The following is an 18,584-nucleotide window of genomic DNA, read 5'->3' as shown; positions in this document are numbered from 1 at the left end:
AGGTGGTGCCACCAGCTGACCTTTGAAGGTGAGCCGGAGTTCTGCCAGGCCCATAGTAGGTGGCACAGAATGAACAAGAGTGACTTGGGACAGTGCATGCTAGGTGGGTCACTCAAGGCTCTTTGGGTTGTGAGATGAATTTGTCTTTTGTTATTGGGAATCCTTTAGGAGCAGAGGGAGCTTTAGGTAGCCTGTGTCACTGGGGCTTATCCCTGGTTCTGCTCAGCTTCCCTGTGCTGACAGGCTGCATCCAGGTGCAAATCCTCCTGGTTTATCAACCCAGAGAAAAGAGGATTTATAGCCAATATATTTTTAAATATTGCTGAGTAAAAATTGTATACATTTGTGTTTTTTAGTTTTCTTTTTTTTTCTTTTTTTTTTTTTTTTTTTGGTGCTAGGTATTGAATCCAGAGCCTTGTGCATACTTATGACTTATACCCTGATGTTTTGGCATATGTATATACTCATTTTGGAATGGCTACATAAAGGTGTTTAACATGTGAATCATCTCACGTTCGTGTGTGTGTGTGTGTGTGTTTAGAACACCTAAAGTGTACTCTCAGCAATTTGCAAATATCATTTTGTATATTGTTAACTGTTTTCAGCATGATGTACAATGGCTCTCTTGAACGAAGTCCTCCTGTCCAACTGAAATTTTGGGTTCTTTTTCCAACATCTCCCTAGTCCTTCCACCCCACCCTCTTCTTCAATTTTTTTAAATTTCTTTTTAATTGTAGGTGGACACAATATTTTTGTTTTATTTACTTATTTTATGTGATGCTGAGGATTGAACCCAGTGCCTCATGCATGCAAGGCAAGTGCTCAACCACTAAGCTACAATCCCAGCCCCTCTTCAATATTTTTATAGCAGCTCCAGGGAGAATTAATTTGGCCTTAGACCTATCTGTGAAGGTGGTGTTTGGGATGGAGGGTGCAGAATAAGGTAGACTCTAGGCACACTTTCTCTCTACTTCTTCTTTTTTTTTTTTTTGCCAGTACATGTGCTACCTATAGCAGGTGCCTTCTGCACTTTAGTTTCTTTATCTGAAAAGTTAGAATAATATAATTGTCTCTACCTCATATGTAGAAGAGTTTGGGGAAGATTCCACATAGTAGGCATTCATCAGTATGGTTAGGGAGAGTGATGGCATCTTAATTTTAAGGCCTCAAATGGCACTTTGCCAGGATCTGGTATCACCATTTAAACCTAGACTGGTTGGGTTCAAACCCTGGATTTGGCACAAAAGAATTGGAGAACCCTGGGTAAATGGCTTGACTTCTGTGTACCTCAGTTTTCATGTCTGTACCAGGAAGAAAAATGCTTAGGGTGATGCCAAACACATGGTAGACATTAGTAAATATTTTTTTGATGACTATGAATGGAAAAGCTGAGTCAGAAGGTACTCAGGGCTTATTAAACCTTTTTGGATTTGCATTTGCCAAGAGGCCTTCCAGAAAGGCATTACTCCATCACCAGAAGCCAACACAACCCATTTCCCCCCACACTGTCAGTTCTGGATCTTATCTGTTAGGAAGAAAGCCATACTAATTTTGATCAGTAACTAAAGCAGCCTAATATTACAGACATGTAAGAAATGTATTTTTCAGAGCTACAAACTGAAATGCATAAAGTTGAAATGACACAAAATCTAGGGTTTGCTTTAAAATACTTTAGTAAGAACGAAAAGTAGGAGGAAGGTATTAATGTATGAGGAATAGATTAAACAAATATGGTAGAATCTTTTTAAAAAATATTTATTTTTTAGTGTAGATGGATACAACACAATGCCTTTATTTTTATGTGGTGCTGAGGATTGAACCTGGGTCCTGCCCGTGCTAGGTGAGCACTCTCAAATATGGTAGAATCTTAACAATTGTTGGATCAGGGTTTGGGTTCATTGTATCTTTCTCTCTACTTCTTTTAAAATTTTTTTTAGTCGTTGATGGACACAATATCTTTATTTTATTTATTTATTTTTATGTGGTGCTGAGGATTGATCCCAGTGCTTCATGCATGCAAGGCAAGAGCTCTACCACTGATCCACAACCTCAGCCCTTCTCTCTCCTTTTTTTAGAATATATATAATATATATTAAAAGCAGCCTTGGAGCTGGGTGCAGTGGTGCAAACTTGTAATGCCAGTGGCTTAGGAGGCTGAGGTAGGAGGATCACTGAGTTCAAAGCCAGCCTCAGCAATGGTGAGGCGTTAAGCAACTCAGTGAGGCCCTGTTTCTAAATAAAATGCAAAATAGGGCTGGGGATGTGGCTCAGTGGTTAAGTGCCCCTGAGTGCAATCCCTGGTACCCCACCTCTCTATACCCCCAGCATGTGTGCACCTGCACACACACACCGCCTGAAAGTCACACAGTGGTGAAAAGTTCCTGAGGTCCTGCTGCACATTGGTATCTGGAAGCTCCAAGCCAGATGGACGATGGATAAGGACAACCCTGCAGGCTGCCCACCCTAGTCCTTCTCTCCAGGGTTCCCTTAGTGGGGAGAATATTTTCACTCAGCAGCTGCAGGGATAATGGCTTTTTAGCCAAAGCAGCAATGGATTTCTCATCTCCTTCCTGGCCTAGAGAGGAGACCAGACTTCCCTGGTGATTAATTTGTGGATCCCTCTCGCTGGAGGTCTGGTTCTACCCCGGGGTGGAGGGAGCCATGATCTGCTTTTCTCTAAGGATCTGTGTGACAATGGCAAGAACATAGCTGGCTGGTCCTCCACGGTGACTAAACACTGACTTCAGCCCCTCTAATCCCCTGGACACAGGCAAGCAGCCCTTGCCCACCCACCGTAGCCTATTGTCCAGTTTCACGTGAGCATAGGTTCTCCAGTGCCCCACATCGCCCTTCCACCGCCCTGTGGAAGTGAGGGAGGGACCTTCCTCACATCTGGTGCTGGGTGGGTTGCAGTCAGCAGAGGGTGATCCACCCAGGAACTGACCTTGGTCTCTCCAGTAAGGTCATTGTTTAAGAATGCTTTTTGGGCAGCCCTGAAGGAGACCCATGTGTGCCTGTGGTCAGCTGGAGCTTCCGCCTATCTCACTTTTGCTGAATTCTAGTAATTTCTCATTTCCTTTAGGAAATAGATTAAGTCTGAAGAGAAATATGAATAATCATGATGACATACCTGGCAATAGAGATACTGGAAATCTGGCCCTAAAGCTCTTAGTTGATAGCTCATAGTTGACCAGGGAAAAAGAGCACCTGGGGCCAGATGTCCTGGGTTCAAGTCCCAGCAACACCATGCAATATCTGTGTGACCTTAGGAAAGTCACTTGACCTCTCTGTACCTCAGTTTCCTCATTAGTAAAATGATGAGAGTACCTCCCTCATAGGATTGTAAGGATAAAATTAGATACTATTTGTAAAGTATCTGAAATTGCCTCTTCTTTAGTACTTGCCCAGTTAATATGGACTGTGGCATACAGATTAACCGTGTCCTGTTATGGTCTGCACTAGAAGTTTGGATGGAAACAGAAATTAGAGGAGAGGAAGAAGGAAGCTCCTTCTTTTCCAGTAGTTTGTAGCTTTGGGGAAATTAGTTTAATTCCATGATTTAAAAATATCACTTAGGCTGGGGATATACTCAGTGGAACACTTGGCTAGTGAATGCAAGGCCCTGGGTTCAGTCCCCAGCACTATGAAAACAAAACAAAACAAAAATACTACTGTTTTTCACTTGTTCAAACTCTAGGAAAGCCCAGGCAAAGGGGAAGATGTGTCTCCCTGGTTCTCTGTCCACACACAGTAGGGGAAGACACTGTAAGGAAATGAGCCAACATTGTCACAGTGGCTGTCCTTTGGTGAGAGATTATTGATAGCTTTATATTCTTTATTGCACATTTCTTTCTTTCCCAAATTTTCTTGGAATGTATACAAGTGTGTGTTAGTGCATGCACACATGCACACTCATGCTGTACCACTTTTATAAATAGAACTATTTCTTAAAAGATGGGAGGGTTAGTTACCACTGAACCACATCCCCAGCCCTTTTTATATTTTATTTCGAGACAGGGTCTTGCTAAGTAGCTGAGGCTGGCTTCGAACTTGTGATTCTCTTGCCTCACCTCCTGAGTTGCTGGGATTACAGGCATGTGCCATCATGACCGCAGTAACCTACAGTTGGAGTATATAATTTTTTGATATTTTGTTATCCAGTTACACTACTGATATAGTTACTCCCCAAACATCATTTTAACCATTTTTAATGTGCAGTTAAGTACATTCATGTTATTGTCCAACCATTATCAGCATCCATCCATAGAACAGTTTTCATCTTGCAAAACTGAAACTCTGTACCCACTGAACAGTAGCTCCCCAGGCCCCAGCCCTCAGCAGCCACCGTTCTTTTTGTCTTTATGGAACTGACTCCTCGGAATACCTCAGCTGAGTGGGATCATGCGGTATTTGTCCTTTCATGCCTGGGTGTTTCATGGAGCATAATGTCTTTAGGATTCATCCGTGGTCAGAGGTCACTTCCTTTGTGAGGCCTGTAATAGTCTATTGTATATAAATACCACATTTTGTTTACCCGTTCAGCCGTTGATGGACACTTGGGTCTCTTCCACCTTTTGGTTTAGTGGATAGTGCTGTGAAGGACATGGGGTTCAGATCTGTCTGAGTCCTTTCAGTTCCCTTGGTTGTATACAAAAGTGGAATTGCTAGATCGTATGGTAATTCTATGTTGAATTTTGTAAGGAACTGTTTTCCATGTGACTGCAACTAATTTTACAGTCATATCAGCAATATACAAGGATTTTTAGTTTCTCCATGTCCTTATCAAGGTTTACTTTCTGATTTTCTTCTTCTTCTTTTTTCTTTTAAATATATTTTTAGTTGTAGATGAGCACAGTACCTTTATTTAATTAATTAATTTATTTGTTGGGTGCTGAGGTTTGAACCCAGGGCCTCACACGTGCAAGATAAGCACTCTACCACTGAGCCCCAGCCCCAGCCCCTTCTTCTTCTTTTTAAATAATGGCCATCCCGATGGCTGTGAAGTGAGGACCTCATTTGGTTTACATTTCTTATCTTTCTCATTTATGTCCACTTTAGAGAAATGTCTACTAAGGTCTTTGTCCACATTGTAATTGAATGGTTTGTTTTGTTGTGGCTGAGTTTGGGGAGCTCTTCATATATTCTGGAGGTCAGCCCCTCACCTGGATACACTTTGCAAATATTTCCTCCCATTCCAGGTTGCTCTTTTGCCCTGTCAGTAGTGTCTGTTGATTCACAGGGGGTTTTACTTTGGTGATGTCTGATCTGTCCATTTGTGTTGTTGCCTGCGCTGTTGTATTATATCCCAAGAAATCATTGCCAAATCTGGTACCATAAAGCTTTTCCCTTTTTCTTCTTAGAATTTTATAGTTTTAACTCTTACATTTAGATCTTTCATCCATTTGGGGTTAAGTTTGGCATCTGTTGTAAGTAGGAGTCCCACTTCATTCTTTTGCCTGTGGGTTTCCAGCATCCGCTGAGAAGAGGGAGCCTCGCATTGAAATGGCCCACCTGAGGCACCTCAGTGGGGCCAGCACTACCCGCCCACTGCCATGGACACCAGCGCTTATGAGTTAGTTGAAGTCGTGAATACCAGTAAAACAGGACATTTTGTTTGTTTATACAGTAAACATGGATGGGCACCTACTCAGGGCAGGCAGCTGCTCCTTTAGGGAGCCACAGCCAGGGAGAGAGAGCACAAGAAATGGCAGCGGGCGGATGAGGACTGCACTCTCAGTGTTCCAAAAAGGAATGGATGTTTTGAGCAGCAGAATAGGGGCTTCACAGAAGATCCCCATGGAAGTATAGTTGACGTATCACAGTCCGGATGCAAATGGAAAAAATGAGCCCGTGTACCTCTCCAGATAAGCCCCTTCTGAACGCTTCCAGCTGCGGGCAGGGCTCTCCAGATGGGCGTTGCCATGGAAGCATCTTCCACTTCTCACTTCCTGACTGAGTTTATTTCCAAATTTCCCGTGCTGGTGCCAGTTCCCAGCTGTAAATACAGACGTGGCAGGTCCCTTTTTCCTGCTGCCTTGTCACTGCAGGGAGAGCGGATGTGGCTGGAATCCAGCCTGGAGTCTCCTCCCAGCAGAGTGAGTTGTGGAACCTACAGTTTTTCTTCCACCAGGTACTCTTTCCTTTGTTCCCCCTGGGGACTGTGCCAGCATGCCTCAGCCTGTGTTTTGAAACTTTAGAGCCCAGCTTGTATTTGGTGGAGAAATGAGCGCAGGAGGGCTTCCTTCCTGACCCAGCTGCTGGAGAAGTTGAGTCAAATCCCCCCACTGAGACCAGATTTTTGCCACCTTTCTAGCAGAAACGGGGCTAGCTATCCTTCGGTACTTTGAGGAAGGGATTTGCTGACCTGAACAAAGGAACTGCAACCACGGTGGGGGAGGGCTGTGGCTAATTGCTTACTGTGACTGAGACCTCTGGGCTACCCTTTAGTGCTTTAGAAAAATACAGTTGTGTCTACTTCGTGGAGCATACTTACACAAACCAAGGCAGTGCGGAATGTCATATGGTGCCTGACCGAGCTTCAGTGTGCTGGATAGTCTTTAAATCATTCTAATCCCTTTAGCAACTCAGTCTTACGATTATAATTATCTCCCTTTTGCAGCTGGAGAAATTGTGGCAGGGGGCAAGTTAAGTCATTAGCCAAATTTCTAAATAGCAGTAGTTCTGGCAAAAAGGAGGGATTTAGCCAGAGGATGCTGGAGCAGCCCTGAGGACCAAAGCAAGGCCTCAGGAAGGAGCATGTAACTCGTCAGTTCCTTGGTCACATGTAACAGAAATACCAACTCAAAGTGGCATGAACTCCAGGGAAAAGGATGTGCTCACTCTACTGGAAAGCCCAGCGGTGGAGCCAGTGTCTGGGCTGGTTGGTCCAGGAACTCAGAGCCACTGCCAGTGATCCACTTGCTTTCATGACCTCTGCCCCCATTTGCCCTTCTGGTGTCGGTGTCATTCTCACACCAGGCTCCCTAGAAGTTGCAGACTGGTTAGCACCACTTGTATGTCCTTATCCCTATTCTGAGAGAGAGGGTTTGTCCCCGAACGTAATGCAGAGAAAGCTTCAGGGCTCCTCTGAGATTGGGCTAGCCAGGTCATGTGACCTTCCTGGAACCAAGCACTGATCAGAGGGTGGGAATCACAGTAGTAGACTAGTTGCTCCCGCTCAAAAGCACCCATAAGGAAAGGATGGAATGGGTGCTGGGAAGCAGCCAGCAAGTAGATCAGAACCAGAACAAAGAAGCCACTGTCAGGAGTCCCTTTCTCCCTGTTCCCTCCCACCTCTGTATCTTGCTTTATTTGTTCTCTCACATTCACGTGCTCTCTTTCTGCCTTTCCTTGCACTGGCGGGAACCCACACATTGCTGAGCTCTCCATCTTACAGCACAGTCTCCCAGAGAGGTGCGCTGTGTTCTCTCCGCCCAAGCCACAACAGCCCAGGAAGGAAGGACCAGTGTCTCCCTTCAGACCAACCAGGGACGGGTCAGCAGTTCTTGAGACAGGTCAGCTGAGACAGGTGCTCTCCCTGGGCCAGTGCACTATAGACAGGGATCAGGTCATTGTTCCCTCTGTCCTCTCCTGGGGGCCTGCCTACTGTATCCTCCTCATTGAATCTCTGAACTGGCAGTCATTTAATCAAGATCCCAAAAGATGGTGGTTGAATTGCACTTCTTGATTATAGTGACACTAAAGCCTCATTTCACCCCCAAGCTCCTAGAAGATGAGGAGTGTCGTGTTCATTTTCTAGATTCCTGAAGCAGCCCTCTGTGGAACACCAGCTCTTCAGCATGGCCCACCAGGCCCAGCATGCTCTGGCCCCTCCCTGCTGCCTGACCCTGGCTTTATCCTGCAGGTCCTGAGTATCCTGCCATCCAGGGTGCAGAGGACCTGCACCCTCAACACATAGCTTATGTCTTGTGTTTCTTTGGTGTTGCTTTGGCTCCCCTGCCACCCCTGCCCTCTCCCTTTCTGGCCTAAGACTGGCTCCACTTATTAGGTCTTCCTTTCCATGTTCCTCTAAGGGGCCCACCTGATGGCCATCCACCTTCTTTGAGCTACTCAGGGTCTCCCTACTGTAATGACTCCATAAAGGCAGGAACCAAGTCCATTCATGAAAAGTAAACTTCTTCCCACAAACATGAGGTTTACTAAACTCTTCTAAGGGAATGACTTAGTGATAATAAATATTGAGGATCTTTTATCCAAAATCCTTGGGACCAGAAATATTTCAGATTTTGAAACATTTACCTATATGTGACATATCTTGGGGGTGGAACCCAACTGTAAACACAAAATTTATTTATGTTTTATATATATACCATGTAGATATATATATAACCTGAAGGTAATTTTATATAGTATTTTTAATGTACTTTTTTTTTTTTGGTAGTATGAGGATTGAACCCGGGGGTGCTTAACCACTGAGCTACTACCTAGCCCTTTTAATTTTTTATCTTGAGACTGAGACTCGCTAAGTGGCTTAAGGCCTCAGCCTCCCAAGTTGCTGGGATTACAGGTGTGTGTCATCACACCTGGCTAATACACCTGTTTTTGACTGTAACCTGTCACATGAGGTCAGGTGTGGAATTGTCAGCACTGTTTCAGATTTTGGAGCATTTTGAATTTCAGATTTTCAGATTAGGGACGCTCAATCTGTAGTAACATAATAAAAACAGTAGCTTCTTTTGAATGTCTACTTCACAATAGGCCCAGAATCAAGCCCTGTTATGTACAGCATTAAATGATTACTCCCATCACCAGAATATTGTAATGAGGATAGTAATTTATGGAATGATGAGACTGGCCATTGTTGTAAATCCTTTGCTTGTATCATCTCATTGGATCCTTGTAACTGCCCTTGGAGGCCAGTGTTGATGTCATCTCTATTGGGCAGTTGAGGTGGTGGGTCAAGAGCCCACTACCCGACCATCAGCCATGTTTGGGGGATGGATTTCAATGCCTCTTGTTCTGTATGTGGCTATTTCTGCGTGTTCTGTATACACTACCATAATTTTTCCTGTGGGTTGAGTTGCTACTGTATTCAAGGGCTTGCCAATACAGACATATTACAGTCTTGCAGAACTTAACAGTGAGGATCTGTCGTGAGAACCATGTCCTTAGGTGATGTCCTTGTTGTGTGAGCATCAATACCATGTTCTTAGACAAACTAAGATGGCTACTGATTATGCCACTAGATGACATAATCTTATGAGGCCACTGTTGTATATGCAGCTTGTTGACTAAAATGTCGTTCTATGGGGCATAACTTCTGAGCAAGATTCTTTCTCATCCCTGTCCCCCAGCTATCCAAGCTCCTCTTCCCAGTGGCAGCCACTGTTACCAGTATTTTTGTGTGTACGGGTTGTCCTTCCAGATATATTTCCATACATGTAAGAAATATGTTTGACTATTTTTTTTTTTTCTCCCAGGAAGCATTTGATTTTTTTCTCGCCCTCTCCCTGTCAGGCACGATTAGGCCACGCGTTCATTCAGGCAGCTTCTGTGTTTCTGGTTTCTGCCATCTTGAGTCGGGCTCTAGGTTTATGTCCCTGTGCCTGTTTCTTCTTGGTCTTCCTTCCCAGCACCCCTTCCTGCCCTGTCTTCTGCTTATAGTCTAGGCCAGCATAGGTGATAGCATTGCCACATTTTTGGAAAATTTCACCTCAGCAAAGGTCTGTGAACTCTTGGGTGAGGATTCAGTGATCCTGGAGCCTTGAGAAGGCAAAACCGGGGACCTAGGGCCCAGTTGATGTCCCAGCCCTGCTACACATTAGCTGAGTTGACTCAAACATTCTCCACTCTCTTGGGCCTTCCCCGGCTGAAAAGTGAGTGCAGTAAGAAGAGAAGCTAGTGCATCAGCGCATGTCCAGAATGTAGCTCGGTGCCCAGCAGAGACATGCTTAGACCGTGGTTCACTATTGGTGTTCTGTGGGGACTTCCCTGGGTTAATGTGGCCTCAGACTCTGGCCTGAGAACACATGAACCTCTGTTTAGAACCTCTTCTACCCACCAGCTCCTGCCCTTCCTGCAAAGGTCAGTGGTCTCCTAGGAAGTGACCTTGACTCCCACCCGGGGTCAAGGCCTCCTTCCTTCACGGCTCTCCCTGTGTACCTGTCCTACATTCCTCCTTAATGGCGCACAGTGCACTATGGCTAAATGGATGATTGGGAACAAGTGCATCATGTTTATTCCCTCTCCTAGGAAGGTACATATACTGTTGATTTGTTTATAAACATTTATTGGCCAGTCCTCCAGGCCCAGCCCTATGCTGTGTGATGCTGTGAACAAGAGCCCCAGAACCTGTCCTATTGAGCTTACTATTCCAGGAGGGAGGGGGGACAGCAGACAACTGTCCAGAAAGTTCAGGGCGAGGGGAGAGGAGGCATGGGGTGGTGCTGGGGGTACCCCATAGGAAGCACCTTACCCACTGAGGGGAAGGGAAGGTGTGGCATCTGGGAAAGTTGCCAGGAGACTCTTAAGCTGTGGGCTATGGAGGAGGGAACCAGCCAGAAGAAGGCAGTCCGTTATTCATGCTGCATCCTCAGGCCACCCTGTCCTTCCTGAGCATGTGTCTGTCAGTCAGTCCATAAACATGCCCTGACCTCGCTTCTCTGTGCAGGCTCCAGGTGGAGAACTCAGCTCTAAACTAGAGAGTCCTGTCACCACCCTCATAGAGCTTAGTCGAGTGTGTGTGCATGTGTGTGGTGGCAGGGGGGAGATGTTAAACAAGCAACTCCCAGGTAAACACAAGCTCAATTGTGGAGGGAAAGAATGGGTGCCAAGACGCTATACTACTAGTTGGAGAGGTGGTACTGAGACTAAGAGCAACAGTAAGAGTTGCCAATCTGGGAAAGAGGTGGCAGCAGTGGTGATTTCAGGGTATGAGTTGGGGACAGCACATGCAAAGGCCCTGAGGTGGGGAAGAGCTAAAAGACCTGAACACAGAAATGTCATGTGTGAAGGGGGATGGGCACGACAGAAGGTGAAAGAAGTAGACAGGGCCAGGTCATGCTTGACTGTCTGGGTTTGGACAGAATGTCGGGCTTCAAGCCATTGACATTCAGGGACTGGAGACTGTAAGGGAGTTTGGGCGGGGAAAGTAGGAGGGCTTTGAATACATGCATGAGAAAACCATCTAGGGAGATGACATGTCTGCCACATTGCCATGGCATTGTCTGTAAAAACAGGAAATGCCTCTTAGACACACGAAAAGATCCTCGACACTGTGCATGAGAGAAATGCCAATTAAAATCATGCTGAGATAATATCTTTCTCCTCTCCGAAGGGCAGAGCAGAAGGCATAGCATGCGTTGCTGTCAGGGGTGTGGGGAAGCAGGCAGCTCATCCACTGCTAGTGGGAAGGGACCTGGAACCCATGCTTGGGAGGGGACATGGATGGTGTCACCTGCATGACTCTGCAGATGCCCTTCCTTTGCCTCAGTGGTTCCACTCTGGGGATTTTTGCCTACAGATGTTCCCAGGTGTGAGGACTGACGCTTGCTGAAGGTTATTCATGACACTGTGCTTATCAGAGCAAAAGATAGGAAGTGTCCTACAAAGGGCACTGTGGTTAGGGCTGTCCCTGAGAGGGAACACGGTGCAGCTGGGAAGGTGGAATGAGACCTGCAGTTCCCCGTCTACCAGGTGCTACTGTCAAGTGTTAGAATGGAAAGGACACCTTTCATTCCTAATCCTCAGTGCAGGAGGGCACAGCGGAAATCAGAGGGAGAGTATAGGTCTTGTGAAGGTTTCAATTCTAGTCGCCTCTGGAGCACCCTGAACTCTCAAATTCCATCACCTCAGGAATCAGGCACCATGTTCGTAGCAATATGTATGAAGTACTTATGTGTCTGCGCATGTGTGTGGTACATGTCCGTATGCATAGCCACGCACAGACCCAGCCACAAGTACGTACGTGTTTGTGTAATTAAATTTAATCTCTTTATTCAGGTCTCTGCCTGAATGGCTGAAATGCTGCCTCAGAGAGGACTGTCTGAGCAACCCTTCCTGCCACTGTCATTTTCTGCTCCTGCCTTTGCTTCTCTTTGTCTTGCTTGTTGTCAGCTGTTGGGTTTATTTGCCTTCTGAACCATCCTCTTTAGAGCCCGTGCTCGGGGAAGGCAGAGGTCTTGATGGACTCCTCGTGTCTGCACCAAGTGTGGCCCATAGTAGCTGCTTGTATTTTCTGGGTGACAAGCCTGGATAGGGACCATCGTCCTCATGTTACACAAGTGGACCCGAGGCCCCAGAGGCCTTTCCCTGGGGATATAGCTCAGTTGGTAGAGTGCTTGCCTCACATGCACAAGGCCCTGGGTTCAATCCCCAGCGCCACCAAAAAAAAAAAAAAAAAAAAGAGGAACAAACGAAGACCCACTGCTGCTCTGACTGGTCAGGAAAGGGCCATTGTCTGCCTTGTAAGCTAGTGAAGTCCTCCCTTCACCCTCAGCCCCTTTGCAGAGTCACCTTGAGAGGGGGTCACAGGCTGGGCCCTGCCTGTGAGGCTGTGAGAGTGCCACACTGTGCTTTTCCTTTAGCCACCTGGCCAGTCTGTCCCTGCGGCATGATTACTTAATTAATGCTTGTTCCAGGCAGTTATTCCATGGAGGATAGGTAGAGTCTCAGAAATTTCTTTTCTTTCTTGTGCCGGGGATTGAACCCAGGGCTTTGTGCATACGAGGGAAGCACTCTACCACCTGAGCTATAGCCCCAGCCTGAGTCTCAGAAATATGCACGTAGAAATATGTGTCTCTACTTAGTCTTCTTTTCATTCACTCAATGAAAAGGCATAGGGTATATATGGATGTGTCTTAATTTTTCTAAAAGCAGCAAGAGCCTTTATTTAGCATATATCCTCTGAGCATCTTGTGGGTGCCATGCTGCCCAGGGTCTGGAGATATCGTTGTGAATAAAACAATAGCCCTGCACCCATGGAGTTCATTGAGACAGATTTTAAAAAACAAAAACCAACAGTTTTGACAAGTACACTGCAAGGTATAAAAACAAGGTGAAGTAGGGGCCACCTAAGTTAGGGTGCTCAGGGGAGGCCTCCCTGAGAGGGAACAGTTGCAGGGAGAATTGAGTGGCAAGAAGCAGTGGGCTATGAGACTAGCTAGGGCTAAATGTGCAAAGACCCTGGGGCAGCAATAAACTTAAAAGAAAAGCAGCTACTGTGCTGGGAGCATTTGAGTGCTGGTAAAGGAGAAAACGAGGTCTTAAGAGGCCTTGCCAAGGCTGCCTTCAAGCTCCTGGGCTCAAGTGACTCCTGCCTCAGCCTCTGTAATGACTGAGACCATAGGCCTGTGCCACTGTGCCTGGCCAAGGTGTCAGAGAACTTTAAGCAAGAAAGCAGCCTGATGTGACTCCTTTTTTATTTGAATCCTCCGGTTAGAATAATTTCTAGAAAGTCAAGAGCACACTTTAGAGATCCGGGTGGGTGATGGCAACAGGCCTTGCTAGTGCAGTTGCTGTGGAGGATGGGAGAAGGAGGAACATCATCAAGTCTATTGTGTGTCTAGCACAATTTGTTGGCTTGCCCCTAAGTGGACTCTCAGGTTGCCACCCATTTTCTTTCAGATCAAGAGGCTAAATCTTGAAAGATCAAGGGCAAAGGCATTCCAGAGCACAGGCGGGAGCCCCGCATTGGGGCTGTACAAGGAGCCTCCCCTTCACTTCAGCTCAGGCCAGAGTGTGGGACACGGTGGGCTGGGGAATGTCAGCCATCGATCATGTGGAGTCTGGCCATTTTGACATTCTTTGATGCTCTCCTACCCTTGCCTTCTCCGGAGCTGCTTTCTCATTGAGGCCAAGCCCATGCCTTCTTCCCTTACCCCTCCCCAGGTGGGTCCAGAGTTTGAACCAACACTACAGCCACCCCACCCCAGGCACCCTGATGGCCTTCCTGCCTTAGTCTCTGCACTCGGCTCAGCTTTGTTTTCCCAGGGCTCAGAGCAGTGGCTGGGCAGGCCTTTGGTTCTGGGCCAGCACTGGAGGGAGCTTGTCCTGCAGGCAGTGAGAAGGTCTCTGTGTCCGTGAGCTGGGTTCTCCTACGTTCTTTGTCCTCTGGTTTCTCTGGCCTTATTCTTTTCAGTTCAGCCCCACGATGTGGCTGCTGCTACAGGCCTCCCTGTCTTGTTGAGGGGCTTTGGGCATTTGGGGAGCTTTAGTTCACTCAGCTAGTAAGAGCAGCTTATCCAGCGTGAGTTTAAAATCACAGCACGTGACCTGTGAGCACAAAGAGGAGAGAGAGCCGCCTTCCCCTCCTCCTGCCACAGAGTCCTCGGATCTCTGCATACCTGGCGCCAGCTCTGGCCTGGCTTTCTCTTCTGTGCTGCTGTTATGCGCTGCCCAGGCCACCTCTCCACACTGGCACCTCTGGGAGTTGGCTTCCTGCCTGCCCAAGAGCCTTGGACTAGGAGCAATCGCAGGTCACAGGAAGGGGAAATTTGACATGTTTAGCTCACACCAGGTACAAAAAAAAAAAAAAAAAAAAGGAGAAATAACCTTGAAGGAGAAAAATATAGGGCATTAGTGAGCTCAGAAAGTACTCTCCCAAGCTGCTGGGGAGAACGCAAATCACCGAGACCTTTTTAGAAGACATTCTGAAAAACTTTTCTTTTTGTTTTGTTTGATGAGCAGTACATGCATGTGATAAAAAGGACACACAAAAGCATTCAGTGAGGAGTCTCCCTCCCCTGTCCACAGCCCTCCTAGGCAGGTCTTCTCAGGTGTGTTCTTCCAGGCACACATTCAATAAAAAAACAAGTATAGGGGCTGGGGTTGTGGCCTACCATGAGTGAGGCCCTGGGCTTGATCCTCAGCACCGCATAAAAATAAATAAAATAAAGGCATTGTGTCCAACTACATCTAAAAAATAAATACTAAAAAGTGTATAATCTACATGCATATCTGCACCTCAGCTTGAAAATCATCCAAATATAATAGTCCACAGGTAGTCCTCACCCCAGCACTGCCCCTCCTGAGGTGATGCTGCCCTACAGACACACTAGCCCCAGAACAAAGGATGTTTATTGCAGTATTGTTTGCAGTGGCAACAAATTTTTTTAAATTTAAAAACTCTGGAAATAAAACAAATGCCCATTTTTTAGGGAATGATTAAAAAAAATATGGCACTTTTATATCATTGGAATATCAGCTGCTAAGAAAGGAGAGGGTAAGAGTGCTCCTAGCTGACTTGGAGGCACGTCCTTGATGTGTTTTGAGGAAAGCAATATTCTGAAAAATTATTATGATATCTTGTTTGTAGACAATAGAATGGCAGGAGTCATTGTCATCTTGTTTGGGGTGATGGGTGTTCTAGACTCTCCGGGTCACTTGGTCTACTCAGCCTAGCATTCAGCTGGGGGACTTGGCATTGTCCTGATCTGTGGTCAAAACAGATCTCCCAGGCTGGGGTTGTGGCTCAGTGGTAGAGCACTTGCCTCGCATCTGCAGCAAAATAAAAGGAAAACAATTTCACGTGCGAGTCGGTACTGGACGCACAGCGGGGAGGGTGGACGGGCGCAGAGCTCATGCGTCGCCTCCTGCTCACTGGGCCTCTCGGTCTGGGAGAGGCTAGTGTGTTCCCGTGATAGGTGCCATGGTGAGAAGTGGTTTCTCAGGAGTGCATCCCCTTCACACATGCATGCTTCATTAGCTCTTGGACTTCACCTTAAAAATACAAGTTCAGAGCCAGGGACGCAGCTCAGTGGTAGAGCATTTGCCTAATATACACAAGGCCCTGGGTTTGATTCCCCAGCACTGGAGGGGGGTGGGGGTAGAAAGAAAGAAAGAAAAGAAAGGAAGGAAAAAGAAAAAGAAAGAAGTTTAAAGATAAAATTGTTACAGTTTTCAAGACAGTGACAGAGTACTAGATCAAGCTGAGGGCCTGTGTAGCTAGTTGGTCTCCTGCCTGTGAAGTCGGCCCTCTCCAGGTTTGTCACACCAGATAACAAATGACTAGTTTGAAATAGGGTTATGTCAGTGCCACAATTTTAACGGACTTAAATTAATAACATTTAACATTAGGAATTAAAATCATTTTAAGGACAGGTACATTTTCAGTTGACTGTACTTTCTTTCCCTTTTTGTGGTGCTGGGGTTGGAACCCAGGGCCTTGCACACGCTCGGCAAGTGCTCTGCCAGAGTTACATCCCTGATTGCATTCAGATCAAAACAGCCACTGTCCTCAGCTGCATCTGTTTGTCCGAATAAGGTTCCATCTTGACAAATGACATTAACCCTCATTTACTCAGACCAGAAAACATGTGTATCTATGAAAAGTCACATCTTGATTGAAAATGCAAAAATGTGCTCTACCAAAAATGAAGTGGCGGCTGTTTACTCTGTTCATTTAATAGGCTTTTGGTGAACTGCTCTTGATCTTGGATATAGTTTGAATGTAGCAGAAAATTGCATAGGGAAACTCATGAGGCTTCTCTCCCTCACTCTGTGGCAGTCTATCAGGAAGGCTGGTTTGTCTGTCACCTGAAATAGATCCTCACCAGCCTCCTCCTCTCCATTCCACTGCCCTGGCCCTGGGCCTAGTAGCCGGCTCAGGGTAGCAGCCACCCCATTGTTTCTGCCTGTTTCTTTTGAACCCCAGTAGTCTCTATGCAACAGCCAGAGGGGTTTTTCAAAAATGGAAATCAGAACTCATCAGTCTCCTCGGATCTTCCTCCTCTTCTGCTTCTCCTCTCCTTTTCTCCTTCTCCTTCCCCTTTAGAGACTTTTATTACCAATCCAGTAATATAGCCTTTCAGCTAACTTTTAATTGAGATATAATTCACACAACTATAAAATTCACCACTTTTTAAGTGTATTCTCGCGTTGTACAACCATTACTAGTATTTAACTCCAGAACGTTCTCATTGACCCAGAAAGGGACCCCATACCCTTTACAAGTCACCCCCCAACTTCTCCCTCCCCAGTCCCTGGTAGTTATCAATCTACTCTCTGTCCCTGTGGATTTGCCAGTTTGGGGAATCGTGTTAGTGGGATCGTGACGTGTGGCCTCGTTTGGCCTGCTCCTTTCACCCAGCATCGTGTTTTCGAGGCTCATCCGTATCACACAGATACTTTCTTTCCTTCTTGTGACGGCGTCACACTCCCTGGTCTGGATGTAGCACATTCTGTTGACCTGTTCTTTTCACTGGCCTCCCTCTCCGTTTTTCTTTAGATCTGGGCTTCATTCGTGCGGTGTCCTGCCTGGTACGTGTTTGCCTATTTATTTTCTGGACCAGAAGCTTTGTAATGGCAGGGCCCATATCCTCTCTTGTCCTTCGTATCTGGCCTCCAGCTCACCCTGTCCAGTGCAGGCTAGTACTTAACAGTTGCTATGAATGGCATAGCGTAACTCTCATTTCTCATTTCACCTCCTCTTAAGGCAGAAGGATTCCAGTCCCATTCTGTGTGAAACGCCATGTCTAGCTTCCATTGGTGTTGAGGAAACAGTTGGGTTCCTGGGGTACTAAACCATGAGGCCACCTGAAATGATGGCAGTTGCTAGCCGGACCCCCTGGTTGCTTGCCTGCTATGTAAGACCCAGTCTCATTGGAAAGGGGATTTTGCAGTGGTAATCATTTGGCTGCCAGGATATCGAAAAAAATAACAGAGGGTGGTTTCTCTCATGAGCAAAATGTCCAGAGAATGGCAGTCCAGGGCTGGGGTGGCAGCTTTATGGTCATCAGGAAAAGCAGGATCCTTTCATCTCAAATCTTTTTGCTTCACCATCCTTGTGACAAAGCTCTCATCCTTATCGTGGCTTCATGGCCCAATGGGGCTGCTGCAGCCACAAGTTGGGGAACATTCCTCAGAGGTCCACAGCAGCTTCTGTGTACCCCTTGTTAACCATCCCTGACTGCGGAGAAGGAGGGGAAGAGTCTGTATACGGTGGGCAGTTAGCAACTATGGTAGGTCTGTTTCCGCGCAGGTCCCTGGCCGTGGCAGCCAGCTTCTGCACTGGCCTGGACCTTCAGCCTCCTTTATTCCCTGAGCAGTCAGAATCAGAGCAGTGACTTTCTCTGTGTTATCTGGATGGCCAGAAGGTCTTCCCAAGGTCCCACCTGCCCAGAAAATCCTCCATGCCACCAGCAATAAGAATGATGATAGCTCTCATTAGTAAACGCTTACTGCAAGCCAGATCTAGCTCTTCATGGAGTTATTTTGTACTTAATCCTCACAACACTCTTGTTATTATCCCCACTTTATAGATGAAGAAACTGAGAGGTTAAGTATCCAGAGACTTTCTCACTATTAACGTTTTTTTTTTTTTTGTCATTCTTCCCTTTCAATATATTATGAATAAGAGGATTAAAAAATAAAGCCTGACCTATTTTGGTAGATTGACCACTGTTCTAACTTCTGTCTGATTAGCTGGGATGTGGAGAATGCTTTGTGGAAAAGCACCCAGCAGTCGAAACCACATTGACAAGCTGTTTTTACAGGAGGGCAGGAAGGGGCTTAACTGTTGGCACATCCAGCAAATGTCTGGTGACAGGAGGAAAAAGGATCCACAAGCTATGCAGGATTTCCCGAGTCCAGGAGCCAGGGGCCAGCAGACCACAGTGTAATTGTGC

At 46.4% G+C, this 18,584-nt stretch overlaps 1 protein-coding gene and 1 non-coding gene across 2 annotated transcripts in view; both read left to right on the top strand.

Moving 5' to 3' along the window:
* Positions 1 to 18,584, top strand: part of Sipa1l3 (signal induced proliferation associated 1 like 3) — a 226,555-nt gene that overhangs the window by 70,259 nt on the left and 137,712 nt on the right. The window lies entirely within an intron of this gene.
* Positions 12,273 to 12,345, top strand: Trnav-cac (transfer RNA valine (anticodon CAC)). Its single transcript has one exon. It is a non-coding gene; the product is annotated as a tRNA-Val (tRNA).

This window comes from Urocitellus parryii, chromosome 15, assembly GCF_045843805.1.
Source record: "Urocitellus parryii isolate mUroPar1 chromosome 15, mUroPar1.hap1, whole genome shotgun sequence".
NCBI classification, from domain to species: Eukaryota; Metazoa; Chordata; class Mammalia; order Rodentia; family Sciuridae; genus Urocitellus; species Urocitellus parryii.
This window is presented reverse-complemented; position numbering and strand designations above follow the sequence as displayed.